Source organism: Gossypium hirsutum, chromosome A11 (genome assembly GCF_007990345.1).
Source record: "Gossypium hirsutum isolate 1008001.06 chromosome A11, Gossypium_hirsutum_v2.1, whole genome shotgun sequence".
NCBI lineage: Eukaryota > Viridiplantae > Streptophyta > Magnoliopsida > Malvales > Malvaceae > Gossypium > Gossypium hirsutum.
The window spans coordinates 84,854,878-84,867,040 of NC_053434.1; positions in this window are offsets into that span (position 1 = coordinate 84,854,878).

Genomic DNA, 12,163 nt, shown 5'->3' on the forward strand with positions numbered 1-12,163 from the left:
GTTGCATTCCCTTAAGTGAATGCAAACATAAAGAAAATAAAAGATATAATTATGGACCACTAAAAGTGGGAACATGGTAATAAAGAAGAGAACAATGAGAGTTCTTAAGATAACTCTTCAAAAGGTAAAGATAACCTATGTCATCAATGTGACGTGAAAGATTATTGGCCACATATGTGGCGTATGCCCAAATATTTTGTTTCTGTTAATATTCTTTGAAGAAGGATATGAGAATGTAGTAATGAATTCTATGATTACAATTTGGTACTAAAACAAACAAATATTATTTCAATACTTGATTATACAAAATTAGTTGAAAGCTCCAAAAGATTTAGTATATCAATATCTAAAAAGCACAAAATTTGTGATGGTTAATGCATTTTAAAAGATATACATTATAATGGATATCATATTGGGATTATGAATGAAGAAAATACTATATTTCATATGAAGTAAAAGAGGATTGGGTTATTGATTTATATTTAGTACTCTTGTTATAAATTGAATTGATCGTGACTATCTTTGTGATTTTCTTTTGTCATCATCCTTGTTAAGGGGTTGAGATCAAAATATTTGACTATCAAAGATCTACTTATGAGCAATAGAATATGGTAAATCTATCTAAAGCTTGTTATGTTTGGATGCATCTGAAGTAGAGGTGTTCATGGGTCAGGCTACCCGGCCCAGTCGGAAGGCCCTCTCGAAATGTGGGAGGGTTTGGGAAAAATATAGGCCCGAAAAATAGGCTTGGACAAAAAAATAAGGCCCGTTTAAAAAATGCGTCGGGCCTAGGGTAAGGTATTTTAAGCGCGGGCCTGACCCGGCCCGAATTCACTAAAGGACAAAAAAAATTTGCATTTTTTTATTTTTGAATGTTATTTTTGTAACACCCCATACCCGAGACCGTTGCCGGAGTCAGACACGAGGGGTTCGCAGACTTAAATCACTTATTTGCACAGTCCATTTTAAATTTCCAGACGAGCTGGCTAATTGCATCACTGTCACCTTAAAAATCATATCTCAAGTTCCAAAACTCGAAAACCAGTTCTGTAAATTTTTCCTGAAACTAGACTCATATTTTCATCTACAAATTTTTTTCTAGAATTTTTGGTCAAGGAAATTAATACATTTTATTAGTTAAAGTCTCCCCTATTTCAGGGTTCGACTGCACTGACCTTTGTGCATTACGACTTGGATATCTCCCTGTACAGGGGTTCAATACTTCTAATTTTCTCTGGTTAATTTATAATGAATTTTCAAAGTCGGAACAGGGAATCTAGAAACCGTTCTGGTCCTGTCTCACGAAAACTTAAATATCTCATAATATACTATTCATATGATCATTTTGTAACTTTCCTATGAAAATAGATTCATCAAGGTTCGATTACATAATTTATTCACTATTTAATTCCATTCCTACTATTTTTAGTGATTTTTCACATTCACGTCACTGCTGCTATCAGCATCTATTTTTAAGGTAGACTTTACCTATTACATAGTTTCCATGATTCAACTAGCCCTTTTTGCATAAATAGCACAAAATATGATCATGATTAACCATTCCAATGGCTAATCGTTCCCAAACATTTCCATACCTCTTAATGAACATCATACAAGACGATTATAATATTAAGCTCAAAGTGTATATAAGCCATTTTCGCATGGCTATCCAAATTTATACAAAACCAAAGGGTCCATGACCAACAACAAAAAGGGTAGTCCTATACATGCCATTCCAAAGTTCAACCAAAAATGTACCAAAAGGGGGTTTGATAGTGTGGGAGACTTCGACTTCAATAATCCCGAGTCCGATAGCTGACGAACCAAAATCTATAAAACAGAGATTCAAAGAATCGGAGTAAGCATTTAATGCTTAGTAAGTTTTGAGCAATGAAATTAGGCTCAACTGAAGTGTAGCATTCATATAACTAAACGGATAATTTCATATACACATATATTCTCAAAAATCAGTCCTACTTCACATTTCCAACCCTTATATTCATACATAAGGGATCAACTTAACCAAAAACCGGAAGCTCCTTAATCGACTGAGCGAATGCTATTTAAGAGGAATCAATGAATCCAATGCATGTACAACACATACCTCGTTGTTGAGATTTTACGAGCGTAGTAATTGAAATTATTACAGCAGATCGCTCATTCCCAAACTCAAGTAATCTTCAGGATTTAGCCGGATATAACTACTTGCACAAGGCCTTCGGGTCTTAGCCCGGATATGGTCACTAGCACAGATGCCTTCGGGACTTAGCCCGGATATAGTCGCTAGCACAAATGCCTTCGGATCTTAGCCTGGATATAATCGCTAGCACAAATGCCTTCGGGTCTTAGCCCGGATATAGCAACTCGCACGAATGCCTTCGGATCTTAGTCCGGTTATAGTCACCTAGCACAAAAGCCTTCGGGACTTAGCCCGGATATCATTCGAATAACCATGCACATATATCAATAAATCATGACACATCCATATTTCATTTTCATTACCAAAGCTCAAACACAAAACACTTATCACACTTACAAATTTCGGCTCAATAGCCACATACAAAGAGCATGATTTTGATTTACTTAAGACATAATCTAATCGAATCATAATCTAAGCTCCATTACTCGAAAACTTACCTCGGATGTTGTCAAACGATTTCGGCGGTTATTCGATCACTTTTTCCTTTCCCTTATCCAACTTTGGTCCTCTAAGCTCTTGAGCTAATTCAAACAAATTTAACTTATTAAAGTCTCATTATGCTAGCTTATGGCCGAACATGACAATGAATTTGATGGGTCATATGGCCACCTTTAGCTCAAATACAAAATGGTCATACGCATTTTTAATCACCTTAAGCAATTTAATACAATTCATTCGAACATCAAAAGAGAGGCTCAAGGTACTTAGCCCATATATACATTAGACATTAGAGTCACATATGTACGAAATCACGAATCGAATTCAACATATTAGCTAATATTCCCCTTAGCCGAATTTTCTAAGTCAAGATAAAGCCATCAATATGCTTACCTATGGCCGAACATACACATCAACTTATGTACTCATTCATGTGGCCGAACATGCATGTCTATGTTGAGGCCGATTGCAACACTTAATACATTCTACAAGTATGGTCACTTGTATTGACTAAACACCATTTTGTTTCAAGTTCAAAACTTGGCCAATACACATATATACACTAGTAAATCAAACACTAACATTTGCACTTCACCTTACTACCATTTCTCATCCAAATAACGTGAACAACAACCATATTTCTCTTCTACTTCCTACCATGGCCGAATGCATCACAACACCATACCATTTCAATTTTGGTCATGGTTAAACAAAGAATTTAATGTCTCACTCAAAAATGCTAAAAAGAAGATTCAAGAGTCATCAATCCACCATCACATGCATCATTACAAAGCTTCACTTTTAGCATGCAAATGACATCAACACAAATCCACCTTAGCCGAATATCATCTCCATGACATAGTAAAGATTTGAACCATGGGCTAGTTAGAACTCAAGCTAACTACTAAAAACATGCATGAATCTCATGGCACAACATCAAACATACCTTAACCTAGATACAAGTATGGCCGAACCTCTTCCTAATCCTCTTCCAAGCCGAACATGAAGCAAGAGCTCCTTCCTTCTTCCTTAGAACTTTCGGCCAAAAGAAATGAAAAAGGATGGACACTTTTTTTTTCTTTGTTTTCTTTTCCTCAACTCACGGCAATGGGGGGGAAACAACCACACACATTCCTTTTTTTTTTGTTTCTCCTCCTACTAACACTAATATTTTATTGCCCATGCTCTTTATTTTATTATTCCTAACATAAAGCATCAACCCAACATGTTTATGACATGTTTTAGCCATAACATTTTGTCCACCCTCATGCTCATGGCCGGCCACTACTAATTAGGGGGGAAAATTGACATGCAAGTCCTCCCTTTTGATTACATGCACTATTAGATCCTTATAAATTAGCCTATCACATTTCAAAAGTGTCACACAAGTCCTATGTACTACATTCACATGCAATTAACTAAATCGAAGCTTAAAATTTTCGCACATTCATATTCACATATTTTAGACAATAAATATCACATTCAAATAATTTGGTGACTCGGTTTAGCGGTCCCGAAACCGCTTTCCGACTAGGGTCACTTTAGGGCTGTCACAATTTTCTTGTTTTTTCTCCCTATTTTGCTACCATTTTACTATTATGTTGCTACTGTTTTGTTGTTATTGTTTGGATATTGTATAAAACTTATTTTATTGTTAATTTTATTATTATTTTAAAGGCATTTGTTAATTTTTTTTTATTATTTTAGAGGCATTTGCTTGTTAAGTTTCATTTATCTTAGTGTTATTTAAGTCTACATATTTTTTAAAATTTATTTTCAAAACAGCCCGAAATTCATGCTTTTGATGCCGAAACGATCCCCAACCATTGGTAACCCAGAATTATTCCAACATACAGAATTTCATGTACTTCAGAAACAATATGATACTTCAAATAACCAATCTCATAAACACACAAGACGTTATCTAATTTCACCGTAATTTGATACCAAAGTTAAATCGTTTCAGAACACACACCTTAGAACGTGATATCAAACAGAAAAGATCAATTGATTCGCCCTCACGAACTGTTCAAAAACCTCCATTTCACACATAAACTTAAACTATAAGAACTTCCATTAACAATTAATAGAAACAAAAGCAATTATATCGTAAACTCTCACGAACAAAACTTACCCGCTTCACCTCCGATAAAACAAAACACACAAGTACGATCAGTCTTGACAGACAACACGTAACGTGTATAAAACGGAAGAAACAAAAAAACAATTGAAATTAGAATTTGGTAAGAACAAAAAAAGAATGACGGGAGCAATAGGAAAGGAAAAAAAGATAAAGAATGTAAACTTTTCTTTTCTCTTTAAAAAGTAACTTCCTCTTTAAAAAAACATAAAAACAGATAAATATCAAAACACTTATAGGATTCAAACTCGGAACCCAAAGACACACTAACACACAATTAACCACTAGACCAATAGGCCCATTCTGACATTAAAAAGCGAAGATGAATTCAAATGTTCAACCCACTCACTAACCTTAACCACAAACGTCAAAACTTCTAACCTCAGATTTCGGGATGTTACAAGTCAAATTGAAAATATTTGTAAATTTTGAGAGTTAATTTTTTAAAATTATGACTAAATCAATATAATATGTAAGAGTTGAGGATTAAATTTATTATTATACCAAATTTTTAACTATCATGTCATCTTGTTATTTGTGATTTTAAGAGGAGGGACAAAAATGACCGAACTACGTAATGTGAGAATTTAAATTGCAAAACTTTTTTAATTTAAGTGGCTATGATGAAATATTTTTTTATAATTGGGTGATTATATATATTGATGTAATTTACTCTTTACCCAAAATAATATTATTGTATTAATGTAAAAGAAATAAAAATATTTTGAAAAAATCAATTAAGGTTTCAAATCTTTTGCATCCAATTCATTTTTTAGAAAATTGATCAAATAAATCTTTTCTTTTCTGGTACATGGGAGTGGTCCAAAACCGCTTTAATGAATAACAGTCCTAGGTCTAGATACACCAATTATGTCTCCCTGAATAATCCTTTAAACTAGTGTTGATTATTAAATTTGTTGATGTGATAATTAATAGATGATTTGTCAATAATCTTTATGTACTTAACTGACGTGGTAATTAATAGACAATGAGTTAACAACCTTTATACACTTGATAGTTAAAGTGGATGATTTTACTATCATTACACTATTTTAATTTATATGATACATCAATAAATAATTTAAAAATTATAAAAATATAATTAATTTATTTTAAAAATAGTTATAAAATTTCATAAATTTATGAAAAATTATAATTACAAAAAATCTTCAAAATAAAAAAATTAAGAATATTCTTTAAAAAAATCTTTATAAAATTAAAATTAATATATAAAAATTATTTTAATAAAATCAAAGAGATTTAGTGACTTCCACAGTCAAAACTGGGTTGAAAGCTAAAGCCAATCTTGTATATTTAGCAGCATATCGTTGACTTGGATAGAGACTACAAAAGGTCTACACCGGTTAACGTTTACCCTCAACCTGGATAGTGATGTAGACCTTTGGCAAACAATCTTGATTGGCTTCTTTCAAAGTGAATTTAACAGCATTTTATTTTAATTTTTTTTAAAAATTTATTATTGTTATAAAATAAAAAGAGATGGAGAGAATAAAAAATAAAGAAAATATGAAAGCAATAAAGAATGTACTTTATTGATCAAAAAGTGTAATTACAATGCTTCATCAGAGTCTCTATTTATAGGCATAAGAAATATAAAAGAAGTAGAGATCTAATTCTAATAACTATTAGAATTTAAAGTATATCAAAACTTTATTTTGATTATGATGGACATCCACTTAATAAGGTATTCATAACATTCCCCCTTGGATGTCCATTGATAGATAATGTGCCTCGTTAAAACCTTATTAGGAAAAACACTGTGGGATAAAAACCTAATGAAGGAAAAATAGTACACAATCTATAATACGCATAATATGCTGCCTCATTAAAAACCTTACCAAGAAAACCCAATGGGACAAAACATCAGTTAAGGAAAAAAGAGTACAACGCGTATTTACTTTTCCTCATGGAAACATCACATATTTTATCATATTCTACATATTCAATCTTGAATACTAGTTTTTCAAATGACTATTTGAATGTATTTACTAGGAATTTATATTACCATCCTTTTACAAGTCATAAGTGAGGGAAATTTGGGGAAATATATTTTGATCACTTCAGGAGATTCAACAATAATCATAACAAACTTTAATCATGATTCTTCTATAAAAATACAAATAGGTATTTTGGATCATTTTATAATCCCCTTTCAACTACTATTTACTAAGTCAAATTTACCACATATGTTTAATTATTTTAATTCATATAAATGAATAATTTCCCGAGAATTTCAATATGTTTCTAGCATTCTAATTCCTTTAAGGATTTTAATATAAAAATTACTATATAACCATTCACAAAAGGTTGTAATAATAACCATTAGACGCAAGTTAAATTTTTTATGAATTGTCAATTTAATAATACATCTAAAGGTTATTGCATCCACCACAAAAGAATATTATATCTTTTCATAATCAATGCCAGGACTTAGCGAAAAAATTCATATTTTTATTCCGCTTTTGCAAAAATACTTCAATTACACCCTCATTGGCTTTATACCTTTAGATATTTGGACTATTGGTCCAAAAACTCCACAAATTTAATTGTACTTGAGTTGTGTCTTTCTATTTTGATCAATTTATTCCATATATATATTTCTCAATAGATTTATTCAACATCTTCCTTTTATTTCATTATTTCACTAATAATATTACATTCAAAATCATTGTTGACCACTTTAATTATTTAGTTCCACATTTTTTCGAATTGACATAACTTATCGAGATCTCTTATTTTCATTATTTTAAAATTTAGTTTTAGGTACTTGAATCTCTTCTGGTGTTTTACTTATTAGTTATATCTTGGGTCTCTTTTGGAGCACCCGCCTCTACTATATGACCATCTAGAAGAATTTTTCATCTTTGGAACCGATCAATCTATGTAACACTTGGTTATTCTCATTAAGTTTGTAAATACATCTAATAGTTAACTTGTAATGAGTTATCCTTATTGAACTTCCAGTTCAAATTACTCTCCCCCTAACTTATTACAAGTTATTATTTCTCTCCCCTCAATGTCGGGAAAACTATTGAATCAAAATTGTAATCACAAATCAAGTCATAATTGAATCTCCAATGCATTCAAAACATCTAACAATATAAAGAAACTGGTAATTAATATATATTCTCAACTTTCTTTGAGGATTCACTCATCTTTGTGCATTGTGGTGGAGCAATTGGAACATATACACATATACAAAAATTCAAAGATGAGAAATATTTAGCTCTTGTTAAAAAACCAATTGTAATGGGAGTATTTATAACTTATTGGCTTGCTGCATACAACATATAAATCAAACATAATCTCATGCTGAAATAGAAAGTTTAGTTCTCATAAGTAATGATTTAACTATAAGTTGGAGGCATTTAATAAACAATTCAGCTAAATCATTTTGTGTGTGAACATGAGGTATAGGATGTTCAACTTTTATCCCAATTGACATGCAATAATCATTGAAAACTTGGGATGTAAACTCACCAACATTAGCAAGATGAATTGTTTTAATTGCATAATCTGAAATTAATCATTTAAACAAGTAATCTCACAAATGATAGGTTACGATTTGATAACGCATGTGATTATTTTGTAGATGCATCTACCAAAATCATATAATATCAAAACCATCCACATAGTGAATGAATGAGCCGATATTCATTTCAGAAATGCAAGACATTAAATCTTAACTTTATAGTGAGTTTCTAATAATCAATTTTCATTGAGAACAAACAGTAAATGTGAATTCTTTAAATTAAAGAATCTTCTGGTTCTTTAATTGAATGTCCATATAAATTCTCAATTAATTTTCGCATCATAAATGATCTAGGATGGTCAAACTAGTCACGCCAAGTAGTAAACGCATTGGTATTAGTAAACTTTTGGTTTACTTTAACATGTGTTTTAATTGTACTAAATTATAACAAATTGATAATTTTATTATCATTCCCTTTAATTTGTATCCACATATAAGTACTATTGTGACATTTATTACTGGAAATGTCTAAATCAATGTGAAGTCTATAATGTCACCAATTCAGTAAATATAATTTCCAAATAATTGTATGCAATATTCGCTTCAGGGAATATACCAAAATCATTAAATGCGCAAAAATCTATTAGTAGCAAACTTTGAGAGTGGATCTTATTTTTCAGGTGTACAACAGGTACATAACCAATGACTTTTCATACATAAGTTTTCCCTTTTAAAAGTTCTCATCAGTAATATTTTACCACGTAATTTTTTTTGAGAACTTATTTTAAATACTGTAGAGTTATACTCACATTTTTTAAAAAAAAAACTTGCAAATTTAGGTGCCTCCAACCATAATAAGCTTTAGATAGAATTATCATATTCTATCACTCATAAGTAGATCTTTCACAGTCAAATATTCTGCTTTCAACCCTTTAATAGGGATGATGACAAAATAATATCACAAAGATTATAAAATAAATTTAAATTAATAACTTAATCTCCTTTTTTATTAATATGAAATATAATATTTTTATCATTCACAATCTTAATATGAGATCTATTACAAATAACTTTTAAAAGTAATGTATTAACTATCACAAATTTTGTGTTTTTTAGATAGTGATATATTAGCTCTTCTGGAGCTTTCGACTAATTTTGTACTATCAAATATTGGAATAATATTTGTTTGTTTTAGTACCAAATAAGATAAATATTTTCTATCTGTAATGATAGAATTCATTACTATATTTTCAAATCTTCCTCAAAGAATATTAACAGAAACAAAATATTTGGGCATATGCCACATATGTGGCCAATAATCTTTTCATATCACATTGATAACAAAAGTTATCTTTACCCTTTGAAAATTTATCTTGAGAACTCTCATTGTTCTTTTATTGATTACTATGTTCCCACTTTTAGTGGTCCATGAGTATATATTTTATTTTCTTATGTTTACATTCACTTCGGGGAATGTAATAAATTTACTAGGATGAACTTATAATTGTCCCAATAGATTCTTTATTTCATAATCACCATTACAAACATGCGTGTATTTTAAATTAAAATCTAAAGATTTTTAACATCATCGTCATCACTAGAAGGTATGAGATCGTTAAAAAATATTCTTGATTTCATATAGATAACGATATCAAATCTTTCACCATTCTTAAGAACAAAAAGTAAAATAAGTTAATCAAAATAATGATAACATATAATGAAAGAAGAATGAAAAATAATAATCAGATATGAAACATTAAATAAAAGAAACTTTCTGTAAAAACTTTGCATCTTGCTGTCAAAGAAATTGAAAATCATGGAGGATAAATTTGATCGTCGATAAAAGGAACTATTACTTTGAGCAAGATTGTGCTGATAACGTATTATAAAAAAAAGAGATAGAGAGAGTAAAGAACAAAGAAAATATGAAAGAAATAGAGAATGTACTTTATTGATCAAAAAGGGTGATTACAATGCTTCATCAGAGTCTCTATTTATAGGCATCAGAAGTGATACATGCACGAGAACGATTGAAGTGCATTCGAGTTTATTAAGTGGGCCAAACTCCAAGTTGCTAATTTCAATAGAGGATCCAATTGAAATTATCATCGATTTTATAACACGTGCTAGATCAAAGAAGTTTAAAGAGACGATGATGGGCCTGATTCAGCAAGTTTGGGTTGTAACACCCCAAACCTGACCTAGAAGTTTAGACCGAACTCAAGATGCTACACTGATCACCGAAGTGATCATGGCAGAAATTTTACATAACCAGTCGACCTTAATTTCATTTCTGAAAACCATTCATATCTTTACGAAACAAAAACATTTAATCGTTATAAGTTCTTCCGATAAGGTTACCGTTAAGTATGAAAAATAACCAGAATAATGCACGAATGAAAATCTAAAGTGGAAACTGTACCCCAGTCTTATAAAACCTTAGAGTTCAACATTTAACCGAATAATAAAGTCATAATAGAAAACAAAATCTGACATTCTATTGTGCTAAAACTATCCGAGACCTCCACCTACTGAGTCCAGCATCAAAAATTCTGAAATGTACCTGAGAGGGGAACAGAAAAGGGGGGTGAGTTACACGAGCTCAGTGTGAGTTCAAAACCAACTACTACAAAATCAGAAATAGAAAACCCATAGCATTTTAGATGCGGAACATACTCACAGAATTCGGCGGTAACTTTGAAACAGAAGTCTCAATTAGACTATCATAGTTCACAAAAGAGTCACCAGTTCTATTCAGTCAGTCAGATATAATCGGAGTTACAAAGTACGTACAACCACAAAAGTTCTTTTTAGTCAAACAGAATAATCAAATATTCGATCGCATAGAACAGTCAAACAGATGCTTATGAATGCAATTGAGTTATAAAACCCACCCATCTAGCCAACACACCACTCTGTCCCCCGCCACTCCTTATAAGAGCTATTTGAGCTCATCCAACCAATCACACCACATAGGACCTTGTAAAGCCCATCCATCCCTGCACTCCAATAATGCCTACGACCCTCAGGGTATTGGGACTGCCCACGACCCTCTGGGTATTAGGACTGCCCACGACCCTCTGGGTATTAGGGGCTATCAGTAAGCTATACAGTGCGATGCTGTAAACTGCGGTATAGACATGCAGTATGAACTGCCAAATCAATAGTGATGATACGCAGCGAAGCTGACGTATAAGTGGTACAGTGCAATGTGGTAAACCGTTGTACTGGTAAAGTGCAGTTAAACTACCAGATCAGATAAATACAAGTAGCAAGGCTGACGTATGCATTGTACGGTGCAATGTGGTAACCCGCTAACAGCATAGTCCACGACTCTCAGGGTATTGGGACTGCCCACGACCCTCTGGGTATTAGGGGCTAGCAACCAATAGATCAGCTACCAGTTCAGCTCAGTTTCGGTCTTCCTTCTCTTCACCATCCCACCCAAAAACATTGTATGCATTTGTATGTGTGTAACCAGATGAACAGAATCAGAGTACAAGATTACAAACAGTCATTCATATCCAGTCAATCAAATTCAGATAGGAGTATACTCAATTACCCAGATTCAGTTTCAATGGCTATGTAACCTCACAGAATAGTGGCACCTAGTTAGACAATCAAACAGAAGCATATTACACACACACCTCATCAACCGGGTTCAGAAACAACATGTTACACAACCAATCACAAATCTCACCTAAATTGAAGTCGGAACAAAGTCATAATTACCCTTACTAAAGCTTAGCCAAGGGTTGAAACACACAGAGTCACAAGTATGCTTAAATTGACCTAGAACAAAAATTTGGTGAGATAGGGCCACACGCCCGTTTGCTCCGGTCGTGTGGAGCAGTCCAAGCCATGTGGGGGTCCAAACGCCCATGTGAAGGGT